A 27,031-nucleotide genomic window follows, 5' to 3' on the forward strand; every position below is an offset into this window, starting at 1 on the left:
TCAAGTGAGTGGGAAGTATACATCATGCTCCTGAAGAGAGCTTTGTAAATGGTGGAGAGACATTGAGGGGGAAAGTGGTGAGTCAATCCTCGCAGAGTACCCAGCTTCTGCCCTGCTCTTTAGTCACTGTGTTGTTATACATGATACAGTTAAGCTTCGCCGCAATGTTGTCTTTCAAGATGCTGTTGGGTCATTCGCCAATGTTGGTGCTGTTGAGGGCCCGGGATGGTCGCTGGGCCTATTCTTGTTCGAGACGGTGATAATCTAGGAATTAAGCACCGTGAATGTTGTCTACCTCTATTGATGGTGAAGCCAAGTCTTGATGTTGAATCTAACTATTGAAGTTAGTGACTGAGGAAATTCTAACCAATAATCACGTGACCAAGCCTGATAAATATTTTTAACAGAAGGAAACGAGAACTTCTTCTTGCTTCGCTAACTAACACGTTCGGTCATTTCTCTCTGTCCAGTTCAGACTCAACAGCAGCAAGTATGAGGTGTTCCGTTCTCGAGGTCTCCCTTCTACTGGCCGTTCTAAATCCAGGTATGATCCAAAATCACATTCAATTTTATTTTCAGTCGAGTATTGACAATCATAGTCTCCAGCACTGTTGCTTGTGTAGATATATCTGTCCCCATCGGTCTAATGCCTCCGTGTTGTGGTCTCCAAACGGTAGCTGCATTTCAAAGTGGACTTTGCTTATATTCCGTGCGGTATTGGCAAACGCGTAGCAAGAATGATCAAATTAATCACAAAGTTATTTTGAATGTAACAATGACTGACGATATCACTTGTTTGATAAGACTGAGGATCTGTGTAGAAGCAGCTTTTGAAACAGCGCGAGGCACAATCAGTTCATGACCCCACCATTTTCCTTATTCGCTAAGTTTACTAAAACAACACCATCGTTAATAATGGATCAGCAATTCAAACTACTGTAAATTATGCACAGAAATGGCCATCAGTCTCCATGTTAGATTCACTTGCTCCCGCTGGGTGATCGTCTGCTGTTGAAACACGAGAATGAGCAATAGTATTCGACAAAAGACAAGACTGTAGAGAGGGCTTTAAACTAAATACTTGGGGGGGGGATCAGGTGAGCGGGAATTTAACAATTCAAAGAGAAAGGAGAAGGCAATAGAGCCGGGTATTGATGGGGTAATGGTGGCCAGAGTGTGACAGGAAGGGACAGAACGTATAAACATAACAGTGCATCAGAAAGTGGGGTCAAAGCACAGGAAAATAGCAAAAAGACAAAATTAAAAGCTCTTTATCTGAATGGACAGCATTCGTAACAAGATAGATGAGTTGAGGGCACAAATAGATATACATGGGTATGACCTGATTGCCATTACAGAGACGTGGTTGCAAGGTGACCAAGGCTGGGAACTGAATATTCAGGGGTATTTCACATTTTGGATGGATAGACAGAAGGGAAAAGGAGGTGGGTGGCTCTGTTAATAAAGGATGAGATCAGTGCAGTAGTGAGAAATGAAAGTGGCTCAGAAGAGCAAGATGTAGAATCAGTTTGGGTGGAGATAAGAAATAATAAGGGAAAGAAGTCACTGGTGGGCCTAATCTATAGGCCCCCTAACAGCAGCTATGCTGTTGGACAGAGTATAAATCAAGAAATAATGGAGGCTTGTAAGAAAGGTACAGCAACAATCATGGGCGATTTTAATCTTCCTATTGATTGGACAAATCAAATTGGCCAAGGCAGCCTCAAGGAAGAGTTCATAGAGTGTATCCGAGATGGTTTCCTAGAACAATACGTTGTGGAACCAACCAGGGAGCAGCCTATCTTAGATCTGGTACTGTGTAATGAGACAGGATTAATAAATTATCTCATAGTAAAGGAACCTTTAGGAAAGAGTGATCATAGCATGGTTGAATTTCAAATTCAATTGGAGGGTGAGAAAGTTGGGTCTCAAACCAGTGTCCTGATCTTAAATAAAGGCAATTACAATGGCATGAGGGCAGAACTGGCTAAGGTGGACTGGGAAAATAGATTAAAGGGTAAAATGGTTGATAAGCAATGGTAGACATTTAAGGAGATATTTCATAACTCTCAACAAAAATATATTCCAGTGAGAAGGAAAGACTTTAAGAGAAGGGAGAACCACTTGTGGCTAACTAAGGAAGTAAAGGATGGTATCAAATTGAAAACAAAGGCATACAATGTTGCCGAGATTAGTGGAAGGCCAGAGGATTGGGACATTTTTAAAAAACAGCAAAGGATGACTAAAAAAGTAGTAAAGAGAGAGAAGCTGGATTATGAGAGTAAACTAGCAAAAAAATATAAACAGATAGTAAGAGCTTCTACAGGTATATAAAAAGGAAGAGAATAGCTAAAGTAAATGTTGGTCCCTTAGAGGATGAGACTGGGGAATTAATAATGGGGAACAGGGAAATGGCAGAGACTTTGAACAAATATTTTGTATCAGTCTTCACGGTAGAAGACACTAAAACCATCCCAATAACACATAATCAAGGGGCTATAGGGAGGGGGAACTTAAAACAATCATTATCACTAAAGAAAAAGTACTCGGTAAAATAATGGGACTAAAGGTGGACAAGTCCCCTGGACCTGACGGCCTACATCCTAGGGTCTTAAAACAAGTGGCTGCAGAGAAAGTGGATGCTTTGGTTGCAATCTACCAAAATTCCCTGGATTCTGGAGAGGTCCCAGTGGATTGGAAAACCGCAAATGTGACGTCCCTATTTAAGAAGGGTGGGAGACAGAAAGCAGGAAACTGTAGACCAGTTAGGTTGAGCCTATACTCATTGGAGTTTAGAAGAATGAGAGGTGATCTTATTGAAACATATAAAATACTGAGGGGGCTCGACAAGGTAGATGCAGAGAAGATGTTTCCCCTCATGGGGGAATCTAGAACTAGGGGGCATAGTTTCAGAATAAGGGGTCACCCATTTAAAACTGAGGTGAGGAGGTATTTCTTCTCTCAGAGGGTCGTGAATCTGTGGAATTCTCTGCCCCAGAGAGCTGTGGAGGCTGGGTCATTGAATATATTCAAGGTGGAGAGAGACAGATTTTTGAACAATAAGGGAGTGAAGGGTTATGGGGAGCGGGCAGGGAAGTGGAGCTGAGCCCAAGATCAGATCAGCCATGATCTCATTAAATTGCGGAGCAGGCTTTAGGGGCCAAATGGCCGACTCCTGCTCCTATTTCTTACGTTCTTATGCTAAGACACAGTTTCAGAGCTCCTGTGATACTGCTGTCTTCAGTGTGCAATCGCTGTATCAGGTCGCTGTGGTTCCGGGCTCTGTTCAGTGAAATGCGGGGGCAATTTATAATTTAAATATTGACATAGAGAGAATGATCTGAAAAGTTTCAGCTCACGTTGGACAAGGCTGCACATTGTGCAAAGCGATCTTAGTCCGGGAGGCTCCGCAATATTTACTGAAAAAAGGGAAAAATGGCGTCGAGATGGATTTAAGGAAGTAACTTCTTTACCCAGAGAGTGGTGAGCATGTGGAACTCGCTACCGCAGGGAGTGATTGAGTCTAGATGAATTTAAGGGGAGGCTAGATAAGAATATGAGGGAGAACGAATAGAGGGTTATGCTGATACACTTAGATGAGGAAGGATGGGAGAAGGCTCAAGTGAAGTATAACCGCCGGGATGGTCTGGTTGGGCCGAATGGCCTGTTTCTCTGCTGTACATTCTATGTAATTCTATGTAACATTTTCAGCCAATAGTCCTGCTTCCTGGTTTGAGCCGAGACCTGTTATTCTCACGCGAGTGGAATCGCATTATGTGATAACACATCAACACTAATTGTAAGATAGCACCGGGGTAACAAAGTGGCCAGGGCTGGGGGAGGGGAGCTGACACCAAGCGACTGTCAGCCCCTTAGTTCCACCTCCTCTGACCACACAGGACACAGCTCTCTGCATCTGAAAGGCTCGCAGTGAAGCACAAAATGTAACAGATGGTTGAATGAGCAACGACTAAAGAAATAAACCGGATGAGGAGACACTGGGATCCGCTCGATGCCGGTGTGGGGAGGGGGTGTGGTGGCGGGGGGATAGTGGCAGGGGGAGGGGCGGTGCAAACAAGTCGAAATTTGCCCAGGAATTTGGCTCCTTCCATCAAAAGGGCAGCACTTCATCGACGGGGCGGCGCATTGCTCCAAATATGTGAGAGCAACAAAACAAAGGCCCCTCTGGAAGGCAGGGCCGGGGCTGGGAAAGCAGCGGGAAATTTGAAAGCGGGAAATTATTGCGTCAAGTTTAACACCGTCACGTTTACCTGTTTGTTTGGCGTTAATGCATCCACTATTTTAACTGAACATTGATCCCTTTTTCTCCTTGTTTTTTTATTGGTGTAAAGGCTCGGTTTAATTATTGGACACAGTAATGTCACATCGATGAGCTGAGTGCCTCTACTATAACATATTCAGTTTTCTGCGAGTTAGAGGTCGGCCGGGGGAGAAGTGGAATAAATGGGTTTGGAGGTAACAAAGGCCTGGCTGACGGTTTCAGCAGCAAGTGAGGTGAGGCAGGGCGGAGTCGAGTAACGTTACAGAGGTGGGTGTTGGCGGCCTTGGCGATGGTGAGAATATGGGGCGGGAAACTCAGCTCAGGGTCCAATAGGACGCAAAGGTTGTGAAAAGTCAGCTTCAGACTCAGGCAGTGGCCAGGGAGAGGGATGGTGTTGGTGCCCAGGGAACAGAGTTTGTGGGTAAAGGTGGATATTTATCGGGCAGTGGCCAGGGAGAGGGATGGTGTTGGTGCCCAGGGAACAGAGTTTGTGGATAAAGGTGGATATTTATCAGGCAGTGGCCAGGGAGAGGGATGGTGTTGGTGCCCAGGGAACAGAGTTTGTGGATAAAGGTGGATATTTATCAGTCAGTGGCCAGGGAGAGGGATGGTGTTGGTGCCCAGGGAACAGAGTTTGTGGGTAAAGGTGGATATTTATCAGGCAGTGGCCAGGGAGAGGGATGGTGTTGGTGCCCAGGGAACAGAGTTTGTGGGTAAAGGTGGATATTTATCCAACCTCATACAGTCTGGTTTAATATCACACTTTGCTCCCTGTGCAGGTACCGCGAGGGATGGAGATGATGGAGATATTCCGGAACTGGTTCTTTCGAACGGGTCCAGCCCGATTTTGCTGCCTTGTTTCTCCCGGTCTCCAACTCAAATTGATGCGATTCACTGGACATTTCAACCTGCCTCAGGAGACAATGGGATGGCACTTTGTGCAATTGATAAGAACAACACTGAGTGCAGCTCCCCGCGGTTCCCGCATATAACACTGGCTGAGACTGAGGGTTTCAGGACGGGGAATTATTCTCTCTTGTTCACGGCGACAATGGAAGATGCCGGAAATTACGACTGTTTGCTGTATTCTGGACACAAGGAGAAGAAGATGTTAATCCGCCTCATAGTGATCAATGGTGAGTTACTGGAAGCAGTTTATGGTGTAGTTATTTGTGTATGATAGTCTCACACAAACTGTTTCACCATTTTCCGTATATCCGCCACTGTTCCGTTAAATTCCATGCCTTTAAATGCCAACATCTTGACAATTTGTGATGTGGAAAAACGCAGCATTAAAACAGTGTTGCTTTCTTGCTGGGCAGGTTATTGTAGGCCTCGGAAACACTTTCTTGTTCAGTAAATGTAAATTCTCAGCAATTTATTTATCTTTATTGTGAAAACTGTGGGAAATCCCGCAATAAAGTCTCAACCGGTAAAGATCAGATCCATTTCCGGAAAATTCCCTCAGCACTTCTGCTCAAATCTCATTGAGGTAGAAATTGACTTCAGTGGAGCTGAATATCGGGCGGCGGGTGTAACAGGCGGACAATACATGACCACACGTTCTACACTGTCGGTTAAAATGAATTTCCAGCCCACAGGCTCGGACTAGTAAGGTCCCAATATGGCGGGCAGGAAATGTGTACATTTGCGACTGAAAGTGCGCCTCCTGACATATTGGGTGAGAACAGGCGAGAGGCATCCTTTGCCAATGCCTGAAACAGGCGTTAGGCTCTTTGCATTTGCTAATTTGAGGCCAATTCTGTAAGATTGGTTTATCATGAGGCGGCCAGGCCCCTCTCCAGATGCACTCTTGGAAACCAGCTCTAGGAATTGCCTGCTACAAAGAAGCAAACTAATGTAAGATCACATATTAAAGGGCCCCATTGCACCTCCCAACACCCCCTCCACGTTGCTCCAAACACGGCCTGCTGATCCCGGGACCCCAACATTGAACCTTGCAAATCCTGATCCAGGCCCTGATCCCTGACTCGGCTCAATCCCTGATCCCTGGCTCAGACATCTATCATCAACCCCCAACCATGGCTGTGAACCCGATCCCCGACACATGCCCCCATCCCTGTGTGGTAAACCACTGTTATAGTTATCACTGTATATTGTTCTCACTGTTCTCACTGTCACATCACTACACGAGGTCGCCTCTTGTCGCACTGTTATACCTGGGCTGACCACCTCCGACTCCGCCCATTACCTGCCCAGGTATAAAGGTAGCTGACTGGCTAGTATTCCTCCCTGTTGGATCGGATCACCCACGAGGGTGGGCTCTGTTATTTAGCCAATAAAAACCTTCAGTTACGTTCTTAACTCGTCGCCTTTTATTGGACTAATTGATAGGCATATCAATTTTATTGGCTAAATTTTAAAGATGTCTGATAATGAACAGCAACAGCAAGGAGCTCACCCAGCAGCACAGCAACAGCAGCCTCCAGACAACGGGCCACACCAGCCGGCTTGGCTGCAAGCCTTGAAACCACCATACCTGGATCTAAACCCACAGGCACCAAACTCAGCCAACGACTTCAAACACTGGCTGGACTGCTTCGAATCGTACCTGGAGGAAGCCGTCGTCCCTCAGAGATCCAAACTAAGAGTCCTGAAAGCCCAAGCGAGCCCGAGAGTATATACACTCATCCAGGACATGACTACGTACGACGACGCCATCAACCTACTGAAACAGCAGTACCGGAGCCCGGTAAACTACATGTACACTAGGCATCTCTTAAGATCTCGCCAGCAACAGCCAGGAGAATCGATAGCTGAATTTTCACGAGCGCTGAGACAACTCGGCAGGAACTGTGACTTTAAAGCGGTGACGGCTACTGCGAACATGGAAGACAATGTCCGCGACGCCTTGGTGAGAGGCCTACGTTCCGACTACACACGGCAAAGACTGCTTGAAGCTAAGGACATAGACCTGGACAAGGCCGAAGCCCTCGCCCTCACCCTAGAGGCCACCCAGCAAGACCAGGAAGCGTTTGCCAGGTACTATTCGCGACCCTGGGACTCGGGCCCGACCCCCACCCCACCACCCTTCACAGCGCTGCCCCCGGGACCTACCTCAGCGTCTGCATCACGGATCCGACCGGGCCCGCTAGCCCCGGTACCGGCCCCGACATCAGGCAACCCCGATCGGGCCGCTGGCTGCTTCTTTTGCGGCCAGGAGAAGCATCCGAGGTCGCGCTGCCCAGCCAAAAACTCGACCTGCAAAACCTGCCTCAAGAAAGGCCACTTCTCCAAGGCCTGCAGAAGCAAATCCTCAGAAGCCAGCAGTGCCTCATGCGAACCCTGGGGGCGGCCATCTTTGTGCGGGGCAGCCGAAGCCTGCAGAGCCTCATGGGAAAACCAGGGGCAGCCATCTTTGTGCGGGGCAGCCGAAGCCTGCAGAGCCTCATGGGAAAACCAGGGGCGGCCATCTTTGTGCGGGGCAGCCGAAGCCTGCAGAGCCTCATGGGAACAGCAGGGGCGGCCATCTTTGTGCGGGGCAAACGATTTAAACAGAGCCTCATGTGAACTACGGGGGCCGCCATCTTCGCCGCCATCTTGTCATGACAACGACGCGCTCATCTACACCCTAGCTTCCGTGACCCTGGATCAAGCCCGCCCGCACCACCTGGCCAGCTCAATGATGGACATCAAAGTCAACGGCCACGCCACGACCTGCCTGTTCGACAGCGGAAGCACGGAGAGCTTCATCCACCCAGACACGGTGAGCCACTACTCCCTCCCCGTCCTGCCAACGCGCAGCCGCATCTCGATGGCATCGAGGTCGCACGCCACAGACATCAGCGGCTACTGTGTCGTGACATTGTCGGTTAAAGGGACAGAGTATAAAAATTTTAAACTCCTCGTACTCCCCCAGCTGTGCGCTGCCGTCATACTAGGGCTGGACTTCCAATCCCACCTCCAAAGTGTAACCCTAGCATACGGTGGACCCCTCCCCCCACTCACAGTCGACAACCAGCGAAAGTTAAACCGCCCACCGCGTAACACCTGCAGCCTATCCACCCTCAAGGTACCGCCACCTTCCCTGTTCGCTAACCTCACCCCCGACTGCAAACCTGTCGCTACTAAGAGCAGGCGGTACAGCGCTGGGGACAGAGCCTTCATTAGCTCTGAGGTGCAGCGACTCCTGAAAGAGGGCATTATTGAGGGGAGCAGCAGCCCCTGGCGTGCCCAGGTGGTGGTAGTCAAGACCGGCGACAAAAATCGCCTGGTTATCGACTACAGCCAGACCATAAACAGATACACCCAGCTGGACGCATACCCCCTCCCCCGCATATCGGACATGGTCAATGAGATTGCACAATACCGCGTATTCTCGACCATCGACCTCAAGTCGGCCTACCACCAACTCCCCATCAGCCCGGAGGACAGCCAGTACACCGCCTTCGAGGCGAATGGCCGCCTCTACCAATTCCTTAGGGTCCCCTTTGGTGTCACCAACGGGGTCTCGGTTTTCCAACGGGAGATGGACCGGATGGTTGACCAGAACGGACTACAGGCCACTTTCCCCTATCTCGATAACGTCACCATCTGCGGCCGCAACCGGCAGGACCATGACGTGAATCTGGAGAAATTCCTCCGTACGGCCCAACGGCTGAACCTCACCTACAATAAGGAGAAATGCGTGTTTAACACAGCGCGCCTTGCCATCCTTGGCTGTGTAGTAGAGAACGGAGTCATCGGCCCCGACCCCGAAAGAATGCGCCCCCTCATGGAGCTACCCCTCCCCCACTGTCCAAAAGCACTTAGGAGAACCCTGGGGCTTTTCGCCTACTATGCCCAATGGGTACCCAATTATGCGGACAAAGCCAGACCCCTCCTGAAAACCACATCCTTCCCCCTCACGGAAGAGGCGTGCGCGGCCTTCTCCCTCATTAAGGGAGACATAGCCAAGGCCACAATGCACGCAGTGGATGAGTCAATCCCCTTCCAAGTGGAGAGCGATGCATCCGACTTCGCCCTAGCCGCTACCCTTAACCAGGAGGGTAGGCCGGTAGCCTTCTTCTCAAGGACCCTACAGGGCCCCGAGACCCGACACTCGTCGGTCGAGAAGGAAGCCCAGGCAATTGTGGAGGCAGTACGGCGCTGGAGGCACTACTTGGCAGGCAAACGATTTACCCTCCTCACCGACCAACGCTCGGTTGCCTTCATGTTTAATAACAAGCTGAGGGGCAAGATCAAGAACGACAAAATCTTGAGGTGGAGAATCGAGCTTTCCACCTATGATTATGAGATCTTGTACCGGCCCGGTAAACTGAACGACCCCCCTGATGCTCTTTCACGCATTACATGCGCCAGCGCGCAAAGTGATAGACTTCAGACCCTCCACAATGACCTCTGCCACCCCGGAGTCACCAGACTCTACCATTTCATTAAGGCCCGCAACCTGCCATACTCCATCGAGGAGGTCAGGACCATGACCAGGAACTGCCAGATCTGTGCTGAGTGCAAACCGCACTTCTATAAGCCGGACAGAGCAAGCCTGATCAAGGCCACCCGCCCCTTCGAGCGTCTGAGCATCGACTTCAAGGGGCCCCTACCGTCATCCGACCGTAATGTGTACTTCCTCAACATCGTTGATGAGTACTCCCGTTTCCCCTTTGCCTTCCCCTGCCCAGACATGACCAGTAACACGGTCATTAAATGCCTGAACAAACTCTTCGCCTTGTTCGGGTTCCCGAACTATATACATAGTGACCGGGGCGCCTCCTTCATGAGCGAGGAACTCCGTCAGTTCCTATTGGAGAGGGGTATTGCAGCAAGCAGGACCACCAGCTACAACCCCCGAGGGAACGGCCAGGTGGAAAGAGAGAACGCGACGGTATGGAAGGCCACCCTCTTAGCCTTAAAGTCTAAGGGCCTCCCAACCTCCCGCTGGCAAGAGGTCCTCCCGATTGCGCTGCACTCCATCCGGTCACTACTTTGCACTGCCATTAACACCACCCCCCATGCCCGAATGTTTGTCTTCCCCAGGAAGTCGACTACGGGAACCACCCTACCAACCTGGCTGACCTCTCCGGGACCCGTCTTGCTGCGAAAGCACGTGAGGGCCCATAAAACGGACCCCCTGGTCGAGAAGGTGAACCTCCTGCACGCCAACCCCCAGTACGCCTATGTGGCTTACCCAGACGGACGGGAGGACACTGTCTCCTTACGAGACCTCGCACCCTCACCCCCCCCTCCCAACCCCCCGAGTCCAGCCGAGGTAGACGGCATGCCGGAACCCCACGAGCCTTTGCCGACTACGCAGACACCAGCTTTAACACCGGATAATGTAACACCGCCGCTGCGACGATCGGAGAGGCTAACGAAGCCTCCGGACAGACTGACATACCAGAGCTGGTAATACACTTCACCCCGCCGGACTCTAATCTAAACAAGGGGTGAATGTGGTAAACCACTGTTATAGTTATCACTGTATATTGTTCTCACTGTTCTCACTGTCACATCACTACACGAGGTCGCCTCTTGTCGCACTGTTATACCTGGGCTGACCACCTCCGACTCCGCCCATTACCTGCCCAGGTATAAAGGTAGCTGACTGGCTAGTATTCCTCCCTGTTGGATCGGATCACCCACGAGGGTGGGCTCTGTTATTTAGCCAATAAAAACCTTCAGTTACGTTCTTAACTCGTCGCCTTTTATTGGACTAATTGATAGGCATATCACCCTGATTCTCGAGTCTGGCCCCAATCTCTGACACTTGAAACAGGCCATGTTCACCGAACGCTGAATCCCGTCCCCAGCTCCGACCCGAGACCCCAGTCTCATCCCCGACCCAGGCACCGACCCCTGAAGCCCGACCAAGGCAGGGATTCCTGAACCTGGTCTTCACCGGCGAGCTGCCTCTGGACGCCCAGCATGTGCCTGCAGCACATTGGTCTGACATTAATGAGGCCCAAGGCCCGATAGGCCTACCTGTTTTGAGGCTGTGCCTTTCTTGATAGAATAGTGATTCTGCACTGTGTAATAGTGGTGAGTTTGAGGAGAAGGAGCCAAAGTGGTTTGCTGCATTGATTTGCGGAGAATGAAGGGAAGCGGGGTGGTTGTATTGTGAGTATTTTGAATAATGATCTTGTTAGTGGTAGAGCTGTGAGCAGGGAGAAAGAGCAGTATCGCTACCTTGACAACTCTCCTGAGGTCATTGAACGTCTTTCAGTGTGGCAGCCATGTGCTGGGATGAACGTTCCTTGCCTTGCTCTCCTCACTGGCGGTGGAGGTGTTTCGGGAACAGGATGTCCCCCCTCCTGTCCACTGTCTGCATTAATGCCACCAACGTGACATTGGAGAACCTTGAGGCCCTAACCGGATCTTTTGCAGCAACGTTATCCCTCTGACAACGTTTCCCGCTGTCTGTAGACAGAGTGCACCTCCCCTTTAAGAGTTGCTGTCTCCCGTTAAGGGTCGGGAGACACACCCGATTTCCGGACCTAACCCGAAACAGGAAAAATGGCACTGCACAGTAGGGGAAGGGCTGGTGGCACGTGTATCATTTTAATGAGTTTCAAGCAGGAATTTAAGGTGGTGCCTGGGACTATGTGACATGACGTGTGCAGCATGTGCGCCTGACCCTGTGCGCAAGTATTCGGCCGCGAATGCAGTTCTAGGCCATAATTTAATCTATGGTGTCTTTTGTCAGTTTAACCAGTTATCCTCTTCCCACAGTGTCTGTGATCCCAGCCGGCCCGATTCCCCTGGGAAGCTCCGTAAATCTGACCTGTGAGATGCCCGGGCTGTCCTATTTCAACAGTATCGATTGGAGCATTGAAAATACCCGAGTAACTTGGAAAGGGATTGAAATCCTGTGGAAACTGAACAATGCGCTGATTCATAAAGACAAGCGGCACAAGTTCGATTTCAAGTTTAATCATCAATAATTTTCAACTCCCTGATGCGGGATGCTACACATATACTGTAAGATTGAAGAATGGAAAGATTTGCTCTTATAGCCGTCTCTTGGAGATATCAGGTTGGCCCGCATCTCAAACAAAACTTCCATTTGCCCGCATGATTGATGTCAATATCTCGCCAGTATCACTTGTAGAAAGTGGAGTTGGCAGGCTGCTCTGTCCTGCTTGGTGCTGAGCTGCCCGAGTGCTGTTGTGACTGCACACAGCCGGTCAGCTGGTGAGTCTTTCATTGAACTCTCGACTTGAGCAATGAAGGCAGTGAAAAGGCTTCAAACAGTCATGAGGTGATCCAAATCACCGCACAGTAACCAGCCTCTGCTGTCCTCCTGGATCCAGAGTGCTCTGTTTAAGCTTCTGGCCAGGATTCTATTAGTTGATTCGGAAGTTGCAGCGCTGCTGAAGGTCATGGGGAGGCGGTGGTCTTTCTGTTGCTTGAGATGGTCATCAACAGGCACTCCTGTGGTACGAATCGTACCAGCCATTGTCCTGCTGTAAGTGTGAAAGGAGCTGGCCACAGCAGAATGGTCAGCGAATAACCCCACTCCCGATCTTATGACAGAGAAAATGTTACTGACAGAACATCTGGATGGTGGTTGGGCCAAGGATGCCTGCCTGAGTTACGCCAGATGTGAAGTCCTAACGCTGTGATGATTGGCCTCGACACCAGCTGCCATCTTCCTGTGTGTCATCCAAAACCCACTCAGTAGAGTGTTACACCTGACTCCCATTGACATTAGATTTTTTTTCTATGAGGATTTGATGTTATTCTCAATAGAATGTTGCATCCTGAAGATTGACAGTGCAGCAGCACATGGTCAATGTGGGTTTTTGTACCTTCATACACTTCCCTTGGAGAACAGTGTGCAGCAGTGGAAGGATTCGCAGGCAGATTAACAGTCTGATAGGCCATCACCTGAACATTCCTTCCATGGCTGTAACCATCCTTACACCAGCCAATAGGGAGGTTCGTTCCAGAGGGCGAACTCTTATGGGCTTCCTAATGGAGGTCACTCACACCCACCGGACCCGTGTATCCTACTGGATATCAAACTAGTGATCCTCTCGCATTGTTCAATCCCATACCACTTCTGACTCAGAGGTGGGAACGCTCCGACCAAAGTCTAGTAACTGCAGGAATGAATCAGGAGATGAGACATTGTAAACCATTCAATGTTGGTATGTATGTGTGAGGCGGGGGTCGGTGAGCTGTAAATACAGTGAAATTTGTACCAGAATTATGGATCCTTTCAACAAATGGGCAAGTTGATTGCGGGTATTGTGCAATGTTCCAAATCTGTTAGCAATAAACCCAAATGCTCTGTGTAAAGTAGCAGTGGGTGGGAGACTGTTCCTACAGAATCCATTTACACACTGACAGTACCTGACTTATACTTGGGGAGATCCCTGTCCATACATAATCTTGCTGAACTTCGCTCCAAGCAGGTATTTGAAAGCAGGGAGTGAATGTGTCATGTTTATCCCAATGACATTTACCTTCTTTGTAAGACATTGCTATGTCCAGTACTTTAATTGCCGTTTGAACAGGTCGAAACATCTCCGTGATATTATTGGACAGGGTAATGACAATTAATGAGTTTTCCACCCGTACTTTAACATGGCTGTTTTATGTTGAAGCTTTTTCAGTGTTAGTATAACCCTAAGCACATTTCAAAATCTATCCAGAACCTATTGGAAATTTCCTACCATATCTTCACATGCATTGAACCCCAATCACTACCTCCAGAAACACCTAATTGTTCAGTTTGTCCTTAAGCTGCAAATGACGTTGGTAAGACCGTGTTTATTGTCCATCCGTGGTTGCTTCAGGGCAGTAAGATTGAGCCAAGTAGTGTGGGACGGGAGTCCCCTGTAGCCCAGGTCCCTCCCTGAAGGACATGAGTCAACCATTGGGGTCGTTTTTGCAACGACCTTCATCGATCATTTTCAGCCTCAGTATCTATTTTGATCAAATTCTTTTATTTATGTTAATTTGTTGTCATTTTCTGTAGGAACTGCACCTACTTCTCTCGCTACAGATAATCCACTGACAGCAACATCAGGTGAAACTTTAACCTCATGAACTCCACGGTTACTGTTTGTTTACATAAGAAACAGGAGCAGGAGTCGGCCAATCAGCCCCTCGAGCCTGCTCCGCCATTCAATAAGGTCTTGGCTGATCCAATCTTGGCCTCAACACCACTTCCCCGCCCGCTCCCCGTACCCCTCGACTCCCTTGTAGTTCAAATGTCTGTCAATCTCTGCCTTGAATGTGTTCAGTGACTCCGCCTCCACAGCTCTCCAGGGTAGAGAATTCCAAAGATTCACGACCCTCTGAGAGAAGAAATTCCTCCTCATCTCCGTCTTAAATGGGCGACCCCTTATCCTGAAACTGTGCCCCCCTAGTTCTAGATACCCCCACTAGGGGAAACATCCTCTCAGCATCCGCACTGTCAATCCCCCTCAGAATTTTATATGTTTCAATAAGATCACTTCTCATTCTTCTAAACTCCAATGAGTATAGGCCCAGCCTGCTCAACCTTTCGTCATACGTCAGCCCCTTCATCCCAGGAATCAACCTCATGAACCTCCAGTGCAAGTATATCCTTCCTTAAATATGGAGACCAAAACTGTACGCAGTACTCCAGGTGCAGTCTCACTAGCGCCCTGTGAAGTTACATCAACCTTCCCTCAACCTTTTTATACTCCATACCCCTTGCAATAAAGGCCAACACTCCATTAGCCTTCCTAATTACCTGCTGTACCTGCATGCTAACTTTGTGTTTCATGTACTAGGACCCCCAGATCCCGCTGTACCGCAGCATTTTGTAGTCTCGCTCCATTTAAATAATAATTTGCTTTTTCATTCTTCCTTCCAAAGTGGATAACCTCACATTTTCCCACATTATACTCCATCTGCCAAATGTTTGCCCACTCACTTAACCTCTCTATACCCCTTTCCAGACTCCTTGTGTCCTCCTCAAGACTTGCTCACCCACCTATCTTTGTACCATCAGCAAATTTGGCTACAGTACACTCGGCCTCTTCATCCAAGTCATTAATATAGATTGTAAATAGTTGAGGCCCCAGCACTGATCCCTGTGGCACCCCACTAGTTACTGATTGCCAACTGGAAAATGACCCATTTATCCCGACTCTCTGTTTTCTGTTAGTTAGCCAACCCCCTAACCATGCTAATGGGGCAGAAATTCGGGTCGGGGGCTTGCCGCGCGTGCAAGCCCCCGATCTGCACTTACCTGACGCGCCGGCCGTTGAGCTTCAGGGACGCCTGGAATTGCTGTTTTAAAATGTTGACTCCCGGGCAGCGTCTGACGTCACGCCGCCCAGGCGTGCAGCCAGCGCGAAGCCTGGAGCGCACAGTGCAAGTGAGACACGCCCCTTGAGGTCTCATTTTAAAAGGACACGCCCCCAATGTTTCGCACAAGCTGCAAAGCATTTTTACATGTAGAGCAGCATTTTAAATAGGTTTTTGGTATTTTTAAGAAGCTTTTGGTAACTTTTATAAACTTTTAAAAACATTTACATTATTTTGAAGAATCTGAAGTAGTTTTAAACAGAAATAAAGCGATTTAAAGACTTTTAAAAGCCCTGAAAGCATTTTTTTCATTCCATTTATTTAATTAGCAACGTCATCGTCGTACGTGTCTTCACACTGTTCCCTTTGGGGAACTGTATGAAGTGGTGGAAGGATTTCTGGCCGTGATTAACGCTCCTTCCGTGACCGTAACCATCTTTGTACCAGCCATTAGGGTGGTTAGTCCTATGGCGGGAGGGTTTTACGGGCTCCCACAACCTATACGAGGGGGGGGGGCCACCCACACCCACGGACGCAAATATCCCACTGGATGTCTACCCAGAATTTAGAGCCGGAGCTCCGACTCCACTTGCCGGGACTGTCTGGAGCGGGGTTAGAAACCCTACGCCGTGTGGCCCAGCGGCGGGGATGCTACCGCTATGCCAAAGGCCCACTCAGATTAGCAACGTGAAATGGCTGGAATGAGCACAATTCACGGCATTAAAAGAACTCACAATTGAACTGATGATGACCTCAGCAATCTCCTCAACGAGGTGGAGGCGCAGCGCCTGCTCATCATTGGTAATGAGAAGTCAAAGGCGCCGCAAAAAGGACAGATGATAGCTTGGTCTTTCAAGTGGCAGCATAGGGCTCCAGTCACAGGGAGGGAAAAGGCACAGGAAACGTATGGGTGTCACCTTTTGCGTGGAGTGGGCCTTTTGCGTAGCGGTAAGCATCCCCGCCGCTGGGCCAGAAGGAGTAGGGTTTCGAACCCCGCTCCAGACAGTCCCGGCAAGTGGAGTCGGAGCTCCAACTATAAATTCTGGGTGGACATCCAGTGGGATACTTGCGTCCGCGGGTGTGGGGTGGCCCCCCCCCCTCAGATGGGTTGTGGGAGCCCGTAAAACCCTCACGCCATAGGACTAACCACCCTAATGGCTGGTATGAAGATGGTTATGGTCACGGAAGGAGCGTTAACGTGGCCAGAAATCCTTCCACCACTTCATACAGTTCCCGAAAGGGAACAGTGTGAGGATACGTACGACGATGACCTCTTGCGCAATGCACCTCTTTGGACCCTCAGTCGCAGATGCGAGGGGCCAAATCGTGCAATTGTTAAATTTTTCATTTTATTGACATGTAAAATGAACGGCCCAGTAATTCCGTTCCAAACACGTGAGTACGGTCGGGGTACTCACGCGTCTGGCCAGAGGAAATGCCGGTTTTCAGCATGCACAGCGCATGCGGGGAAAACCGGCATTTCCTGTCCTCTGAACAAAGGGGTTCAGAGGCAGAACGCGTGCGACTGCACAGGCAGCGCGTGCGCAGTAAAATTCGCCGGTTTCATTCATGCTTTCAGTGAGGTTAAGTCCTTACAACTTACACATGAAAAAAGCATGAGTACAGTTGCTCCAGAGGCTGCGGAGGAAGATATATTTTATCGTGGAGCTTCTGAAAGGCAATATTTTTGTATGGGAAAGGGAGGAAAGTTATTTTAAGAAACGCTGAGGTAAGTTTTAAAGTTTATTTTTGTTTTTTAAAACGGGTTTTCAGTACTGTAGGTAGAAGGAGCAATTGTGGCTATTTGAATTTAATTTACTGTGTTTATTAAATGTGAAAACGACTCCAACATTTTTAAGAAAGAAACTTTTCATCAGTAATATATTCTTTTAAGTAATTATGTATGTATGTCTGTATATATTCCTTTGCGTATATGTATGTATATATTCCTTTACTTATGTGTATGAATGTATGTATTTAATTATGACTTTCAGAGAAAGTAACTTATTGGAAAATCATAATTAAATACATACATTCATACATATAAGTAAAGGAATATATACATATACGTAAAGGAATATATACGGACATACATACATAATTACTTAAAAGAATATATTACTGATGAACAGTTTCTTTCTTAAAAATGTTGGAAATGTTACATTACTCATTTTAGAACAGTCATTTTCACATTTAATAAACACAGCAAATTCAATTCACATAGCCACAATTGCTCCTTCTACCTACAGTACTGAAAACCCGTTTAAAAAAAAAAAACTTTAAAACTTACCTCAGCATTTCTTAAAATAACTTTCCTCCCTTTCCCAAACAAAAATATTGCCTTTCAGAAGCTCCACGATAAAATATATCTTCCTCCGCAGCCTCTGGAGCAACTTTACACATGCTTTTTTCATGTGTAAGTTGTAAGGACTTAACCTCACTGAATCCATGAATGAAATCGACGAAGTTCACTGCGCACGCGCTGTGCCTCTGAACCCCTTCGTTCAGAGGACAGGAAATGCCGGTTTTCTCCGCATGCGCTGTGCATGCTGAAAACTGGCATTTCCTCCGGCCAGACGCGTGAGTACCCCGACCGTACTCACGCGTTTGGAACGGAATTACTGGGCCAATATATTATCCCCAACCTGTGCACTCTTATCTTGTGCAGTAACCTTTTATGTGGCACCTTATCAAATGCCTTCTGGAAATCCAAATACACTACATCTACTGGTTCCCCTTTATCCACCCCGTTTTTTACATCCACAAAGAACTCTAGCAAATTTGTCAAACACGATTTCCCTTTCATAAAACTATGCTGACTTTTCTTGATTGTCTTATGATTTTCTAAATGTCCTGCTATTACCTCCTTAATAATGGATTCCAGCATTTTCCCAATGACAGAAGTTAGGCTAACTGGCCTATAGTTTCCTGCTTTCTGTCTCCCTCCTTTCTTGAATAGGGGCATTACATTTGCAGTTTTCCAATCCGCTGGGACCTCTCCAGAGTCCAGGGAATTTTGATAGATTACAACCAACGCATTCACTATCTCTGCAGCCACTTGTTTAAGACCCTAGGATGCAGGCCATCAGGTCCAGGGGACTTGTCGACCATTAGCACCATTAGTTTGCCTAGTACTTTTTCTCTAGTGATAGAGATTGTTTAAGTTCCTCTCTCTCTATAGCCCCTTGATTATCTATTCTTATTGGGATGTTTTTAGTGTCTTCTACCGTGAAGACCGAGCCTAAATAATTGTTTAAAGTCTCTGCCATTTCTCTATTTCCCATTATTAATTCCCCAGTCTCCTCCTCGAACGGACCAACGTTTACTTTAGCTACTCTATTCCTTTTTATATACCTGTAGAAGCTCTTACAATCTGTTTTTATATTATTTGGTAGTTTAATCTCGTATTCTAACTTCTCCCACTTAATTTTTTTTAGCCTCTGGCCTACCACTAACCTTCGCAACATTGGGCCAGAAATTCGTGACCAAATGCGTGAGTACGGTCTGGGTACTCACGCATCTGGCCGCTGGAAATGCCGGCGTTCAGCATGCACAGCGCATGCGGGGAACGCCGGCATTTCCAGTCCTCGGAACGAAGGGGTTCAGAGGCACAGCGCGTGCGACTGCACAGGCAGCGCTTGCGCAGTGAACTTCGTCGATTTCATTCATGGATTCAGTGAGGGTAAGTCCTTACAAGTTACACTTGAAAAAAGCATGTGTAAAGTTGTTCCAAGGCTGCGGAGGAAGATATATTTTATCGTGGAGCTTCTGAAAGGCAATGTTTTTGTTTGGGAAAGGGAGGGAAGTTATTTTAAGAAATTTTAAGTAAGTTTTAAAGTTTAAATTTTTTTTTTTTTTAAAACGGGTTTTCAGAACGGTAGGTAGAAAGAGCAATTGTGGCTGTGTGAATTGAATGTGAAAATGAGTGTTCTAAAATGAGTAATGTAACATTTCCAGCACTTTTAAGAAAGAAACTTTTCATCAGTAATAAGTAATTATGTATGTATGTCCGCATATATTCCTTTACGTATATGTATGTATGTTTTATATTCCTTTACTTATGTGTATGAATGTATGTTTTTAATTATGATTTTTCAATAAGTTACTTTCTCTGAAAGTCATAATTAAATAATACATTCATACACATAAGTAAAGGAATATATACATAACACGCAAAGGAATATATACAGACATACATACTTTCAGAAGCTCCACAATAAGAAATATCTTCCTCCGCAGCCTCTGGAGCAACTGTACCCATGCTTTCTTCATGTGTAAGTTGTAAGGACTTGACCTCACTGAAAGCATGAATGAAAGCGGCGAATTTTACTGCGCACGCGTTCTGCCTCTGAACCCCTTCATTCAGAGGACAGGAAATGCCGGTTTTCCCCGCATGCGCTGTGCATGCTGAAAACCGGCATTTCCTCCGGCCAGGCGCGTAAGTACCCCGACCGTACTCGCGCATTTGGAAGGGAATTACTGGGCCAACATTTTACATGTCAATAAAATGAAAAATTTAACAATTGCACGATTTGCCCCCTCGCATCTGCGACTGAGGGTCCAAGGAGGTGCATTGCGCAAGAGGTCATCGTCGTACGTATCCTCACACAGTTCCCTTTCGGGAACTGTATGAAGTGCTGGAAGGATTTATGGCCGTGATTAACGCTCATTCCGTGACCATAACCATCTTTGAACCAGCCATTAGGGTGGTTAGTCCTATGGCGTGAGGGTTTTACGGGCTCCCACAACCCATCTGAGGGGGGGGGGCCACCCACACCCGCGGACGCAAGTATCCCGCTGGATGTCCACCCAGAATTTATAGTTGGAGCTCCGACTCCACTTGCCGGGACTGTCTGGAGTGGGGTTCGAAACCCTACTCCTTCTGGCCCAGCGGTGGGGATGCTTACTGCTACGCAAAAGGCCCACTCCGCACAAAAGGTGACACCCATACATTTCCTGCGCCTTTTCCCTCCCCGTGACTGGAGCCCTATGCTGCCACTTGAAAGACCAAGCTATCATCTGCCCTTTTTGCGGCGCCTTTGACTTCTCATTACCAATGATGAGCAGGTGCTGCGCCTCCACCTCCACCTCCTTGAGGAGATTGCTGAGGTCATCATCAGTTCAATTGTGAGTTCTTTTAATGCTGTGAATTGTGCTCATTCCAGCCATTTCACGTTGCTAATCAGATTGGGCCTTTGGCATAGCGGTAGGATCCCCGCCGCTGGGCCAGATCAGGGTAGGGTTTCGAACCCCGCTCCAGACAGTCCCGGCAAGTGGAGTCGGAGCTCCGGCTCTAAATTCTGGGTTGACATCCAGTGGGATATTTGCGTCCGTGGGTGTGGGTGGCCCCCCCTCCTTGTATAGCTTGTGGGAGCCCGTAAAACCCTCCCGCCATCGGACTAACCGCCCTAATGGCTGGTTCAAAGATGGTTACGGTCACGGAATGAGCGTTAATCATGGCCATAAATCCTTCCACCACTTCATACAGTTCCCCAAAGGGAACACTGTGAAGACACGTATGACGACGACATTGCTAAATAAATAAATGGAATTAAAAAAATTCTTTTAGGGCTTTTAAAAGTCTTTAAATTGCTTTAATTCTGTTTAAAACTACTTCAGATTCTTCAAAATAATGTAAACGTTTTTAAAAGTTTACAAAAGTTACCAAAAGCTTCAAAAAACTTCCAAATACCTATTTAAACTGCTGCTTTGCATGTAAAAATGCTTAGCAGCTTGGCAGAAACATTGGGGGCGTGTCCTGTTAAACTGAGACCTCAAGGGGCGTGTCTCAGTTGCACAGCGCGCTACAGGCTTCGCGCTGGCTGCACACCTGGGCGGCGTGACGTCAGACGCTGCCCGGGAGTCAACATTTTAAAACAGCAATTCCAGGCGTCCCTGAAGCTCAATGGCCGGCGCGTCGAGTAAGTGCAGATCGGGGGCTTACACGCGCGGCAAGCCCCCGACTCAAATTTCTGGGCCAATGTATGCCTTTTCTTTCAATTTGATACCATCCTTAACTCCCTTAGTTAGCCACGGTTAGTACATCCTTCTTGTGGAGTCTTTCTTTCTCACTGGAATACACCTTTGCTGTGATTTATGAAATATCTCCTTAAATGTCTGCCACTGCTGATCTACCGTCTTACCCTTTAATCAATTTTCCCAGTCCACTTTAGCCAACTCTGTCCTCATACCAATGTAATTGCCTTTATTTAACTTTAGAACACTTGTTTCAGTCCCAAGTTTCTCACCTTCAAACTGAATTTGAAATTCTACCATGCTATGATCACTCTTTCCTAGGGGATCCTTTACTATGAGATCATTAATTAATCCTGTCTCATTACACATTACCAGATCTAAAATCGCCTTCTCCCTAGTTGGTTCCTCAACGTATTGCTCTAAGAAACCATCCCGAATACACTCTATGAACTCATCCTCAAGGCTATCCTTGCCAATTTGATTTGTCCAATCTATATGATGATTAAAATCACCCATGATTATTTCAGTACCTTTCTTACAAGCCCCCATTATTTCTTGATTTATACTCTGTCTTACAGTATAGCTACTGTTAGGGGGCCTATAGACTACTCCCACCAATGGCTTCTTACCCTTGATATTTCTTACCTCCACCCAAACTGACTCTACATGTTGAGCTTCTGAGCCAATATCATTCCTCACCACTGCAGTGATCTCATCCTTTATTAACAGAGCTACCCCACCTCCTTTTCCTTTCTGCCTGTCCTTCCGAAATGTTAAATACCCCTGAATATTCAGCCTTGGTCACCTTGCAACCACATCTCTGTAATGGCTATCAGATCATACCCATTTATTTCTATTTGTACCCTCAACTCATCTATCTTGTTATGAATGCTGCGTGCATTGAGATAAAGAGCCTTTAATTTTATCTTACCATTTTTCCTTACTCTGACTCTATTTTCTGGTGCACTCTTACGCACGTACGCTCTGCCCCTTCCTGATGCATTCTGGTTATCGTTACCCCTGTCGTTGCCCTGCACTATTGCCTTCTCCTTTCTATTTGCCTTCCTAAATACCCTTTCACCTGAACCCCTATCATCTATTTCCAGCTTAGCTTTTCTCCCTTCTGCTTGTACCCTCAGGTTCCCATCCCCCTGCCAAGCTAGTTTAAACCCTCCCCAACAGCACTAGCAAAATCCCCCGCGAGGACATTGGGCCCTTTCCCGTTGAGGTTCTACCTGTCTGGCTTGTAGAGGTCCCACCTCCCCCAGAAACGGTTCCAATTCCTCAGGAATCTAAAGCCCCCCCCTCTGACACCATCTCTCCAGCCCGCATTCATCTGCTCTATCTTCCTATATCTGTACTCACTAGCACGTGGCACTGGTAGTAATCTGGAGATTGTTTGTTACCATCTGGCAGTCAATTACACCTGGGGAAAGATGGTTGAAAAGTCTAACATGATTTGCATTCAACCAAGATTTGCATTCACGTACCGTCCTGAAGGAAGTTTGTGTTAGAAATGAAGTGTGCAGAAAAGGAGGGAAATTCAACAATAGTGCGCCCCCTAGAGGCCGGAGCAGGGGTGAAGTGGAGGGTAGAAATAAACACTATAATCTTATGCTTTTTTTTAAACTACCAATGGCTTGGCACCAGTTTGCCCGAGTGAGCCTTGACTTACTGGTAGCATTGTGGCCTCTGAGCCCAAAGGAGTCGGTTTCCAGCCCAGTTTCCAACAATACTGGAGAGTGGAAATTTAAGATCTGACTCACAATTCTAGGTTGATTCCAGCCGAATACTCTTTTCTGCTGGGTGTGGGCGTCAGACCCATAAGACTCTCCGGCCTCATCGACTGGAATAAAGATGTTTACGGCCATGGAAAGAATAGACACGTGGCGGCCCGTCAGACTCATAATCCGCCGCCGACAAATCCTTCCACAATGACACACTATTCTACTAGGGAAGAGTGGGGAAAATCTCATTTGTTTCCAACAAGTTTTCATCCAAAGTCAGTCTGTAAAAACACACGTCAAAACTGGCGGAAACCCCGGAGATAAGCTTTAAGCACGAGCCTTATTTCATCCTTCACTGCTACAATCTGTAAAGCGGAGCATTTGATCAGAAAGAGAATGCAGTTCAAATTAAACATGACTGTAAATTTTCGATGATGCATATGAAAGTTGCAATATTTAGTGTAAACATAAGGACTTCCATTATTAGCCATCTCTGCAGACCACCCCACCCCACCCCAGCATCCCCCCCAGCACACACCCCACCCCAACCCCAGCACACACCCCACACCACCCCTCAGCACACACCACCACACCCCCAGCACACACCCTCCTCCACCCCCCAGCACACACCCCACCCCACCCCAGCACACACCCCCAACCCCCCCAACACCCCCCCCACACCCCAGCACACCCCCCACCCCCCCAGCACACACGTGACCCCACCCCCCAGCACACACGTGACCCCACCCCCAGCACACACCCCACCCCACCCCCCCAGCACACACACCCCCAGCACACACACCCCCCACCCCCAGCACACATGCCACCCCACCCCCAGCACACACCCCCCAGCACACCCCCCAGCACACACCCAACCCCACACCCCCAGCACACACCCCACACACCCAGCACACACCCCATCCCCACCCAGCACACACCCCACCCCACCCCCCCAGCACACACCCCACCCCACCCCCCCAGCACACACCCCACCCCACCCCCCCAGCACACACCCCACCCCACCCCCCCAGCACACACCCCACCACCCCCAGCACACAAACCCCCCCCAGCACACACCCCACCCCACCCCCCAGCACACACCCCACCTCCCCAGCACCCCCCCACCACACACCCCACCCCACCCCCCCAGCACACACCCCACCCCACCCCCCAGCACACACCCCACCCCACCCCCCAGCACACACCCCACCCCCCAGCACCTACCCCCACCCCCAGCACACACCCCACCCCAAGCACACACAGCCCCACCCCCAGCACACACCACACCCCACCCCACACCCAGCACACACCCCACCAGACCCCAGCACACACCGCACACACCCCACCCCACCCCCAGCACACACCCCCAGCACACACACACCCCACCCCACCCCCCAGCACACACACCCCCCAGCACACACCCCCACCCCAGCACACACACCACCCCACCCCCAGCACACACCCCCAGCACACACACACCCCCACCCCCAGCACACACCCCACCCCCCAGCACACACCCCACCCCACCCCCCAGCACACACCCACCCACCCCCAGCACACACCCCAGCACCCCCCCACCCCCCAGCACCCCCCCCACCCCCCACGCACCCCCCCCAGCACCCCCCCACCCCAGCACACACCCCACCCCACCCCCAGCACACACCCCACCCCACCCCCAGCACACCTCCCCCCCCAGCACACCCCCCCAGCACACACCCCACCACCCAGCACACATCCCACCCCACCCCCAGCACACACCCCCCCAGCACACCCCCCCCGCACACACCCCAGCCCCCCAGCACACACCCCACCCCACCCCCAGCACACGCCACCCCACCCCCCAGCACACGCCACCCCACCCCCCCAGCACACACCCCACCCACGCCCATCACACACCCCACCCCACCCCCCAGCACACGCCACCCCACCCCCAGCACACACCCCCCCCCATGGTGTTGCTCACCAAGTGTCAGTGGATACAGTGATACAGGACGCTGGGACGTTGAAACACGACCAACTGGCTGTAAAATGCAACTACTGCATTTCGGCACATCCTTACACTGAGAATTCACATTCTGACGTGACGTGACGGTGGGGAGGAGGTCAGGAAGTTGGGTGGGGAGGTCAGGAAGTTGTTTGGGGGATGGGAGATGGTCTTCCCCCGCGAGTGTGAGCCCTGTCTGTTCCAAGTGAGCTCTGTTCTGTCTGGAGTACATAGTCAGAATGGCTCGAATTACACTTTGCAAAGTAACTGATTACGTCGGCTGGGAGGATCTAATTACACATTCCAGAGAAACTGCTGGGTGTGTCTTGTCCTCCAAGGGGACCAATCAGCAATCAGGACTTGTCATCCAAGGGAACCAATCAGAGCTTCCTTAGTCTCTATACATAACATAAGGACATAAGAGTTCTTACGAAGGGTCATTGACCTGAAACGTTAACTCTGTTTCTCTCTCCACAGATGCTGTCTGACCTGCTGAGTATTGCCAGCATTTTCTGGTTTTATGTTGCATTATATAAGACATAATAAGAATTAGGAGCAGGAGTCGGCCATACGGCCCCTCGAGCCTTCTCCACCATTCAATAAGATCATGACTGATCTTCGACCTCAACTCCACTTTCCCGCCCGATCTCCATATCCCTTGATTCCCCTAGATTCCAAAAGTCTATCTATCTCAGCATTGAATATACTCAATGACTCAGCATCCATAGCCCTTTGGGGCAGAGAATTCTAAAGATTCACAACTCCCTGAGTGAAGAAATTCCTCCTCATCTCAGTCTTAAATGGCCGACCCCTTATCCTGAGACTATGCCCCCTAGTTCTCGACTGTCCAGCCAGGGGAAACAGCCTCTCAGTCTACCCTACAATCGCCCTCAGAATCTTATATATTTCAATGAGATCACCCCTCATTCTTCTAAACTCCAGTGTATGGGCTCAATCTACTCAATCTCTCCTCATAGGATAACCCGCTCATCCCAGGAATCAATCCAGTGAACCTTTGTTGCACCGCCTCTAAGGCAAGTATATCCTTCCTCAGATAAGGTGACCAAAACTGTGCACAGTACTCCAGGTGTGGTCTCACGAAAGCCCTGCACAACTGTCGCGAGACTTCCTTAATCTTGTCCTACAGCCCCCTTGCAATAAAGACCGTCTTGCCATTTGCCATCCTAATGGCTTGCTGTACCTGCTTGCTAACTCTGTGCTTCCTGTATGAGGACACCTAAATCTCTCTGAACACCAACATTTAATAGTTTCTCACCATTTAAAATATATTCTGTTTTTCTATTCTTCCTACCAAACTGAATAACCTCAGATTTCCTCACATTATACTCCATCTGCCACCTTATTGCCCACTCACTTAACCTGTCTATACCCCTTTACAGGCTCTTTGTGCCCTCCTCACAGCTCACTTTCCCACCTAGTTTTGTAACGTCAGCAAACCTGGATACATTACACTCGGTCCCTTCATCTAAGTTATTAATATAAATTGTGAATAACTGAGGCCCAAGTACTGATCCTTGCGGCACCCCACTAGTTACAGCCCGCCAACCCGAAAATGATGCGTTTATCCCTACTCTCCGTTTTCTGTCCGTCAACCAATCCTCTATCCATGCTGATAAATTACCCTCAACCGCATGAGCCCTTATCTTGCAGAACAACCTTTTATGTGGCACCTTATCGAATGCCTTTTGGAAATCCAAATTTACAATCTACCCTGCGAGTTACATCCTCAAAAAACTCTAATAAATTTGTTAAACACGATTTCTCTTTCATAAAACCATGTTGACTCTGCCTAAT

The 27,031-nt window shown here is 48.8% G+C and overlaps 2 pseudogenes across 1 annotated transcript in view; one reads left to right on the forward strand and one right to left on the reverse strand.

Moving 5' to 3' along the window:
* The window catches only part of LOC147110209 (uncharacterized), a 144,553-nt pseudogene extending 132,076 nt beyond the window's left edge, over positions 1-12,477 (forward strand). The window contains exons 2-3 of the transcript XR_015080408.1: positions 5,062-5,418; positions 11,972-12,477. The product of XR_015080408.1 is annotated as an uncharacterized LOC147110209 (transcript). The remainder of the gene's footprint in view (positions 1-5,061; positions 5,419-11,971) is intronic.
* The window catches only part of LOC147110207 (histone-lysine N-methyltransferase PRDM9-like), a 284,616-nt pseudogene that overhangs the window by 222,547 nt on the left and 35,038 nt on the right, over positions 1-27,031 (reverse strand).

Source organism: Somniosus microcephalus, chromosome 12 (assembly GCF_052327205.1).
Source record: "Somniosus microcephalus isolate GS21.2 chromosome 12, FLI_Smic_1.0, whole genome shotgun sequence".
Classification (NCBI taxonomy): Eukaryota; Metazoa; Chordata; class Chondrichthyes; order Squaliformes; family Somniosidae; genus Somniosus; species Somniosus microcephalus.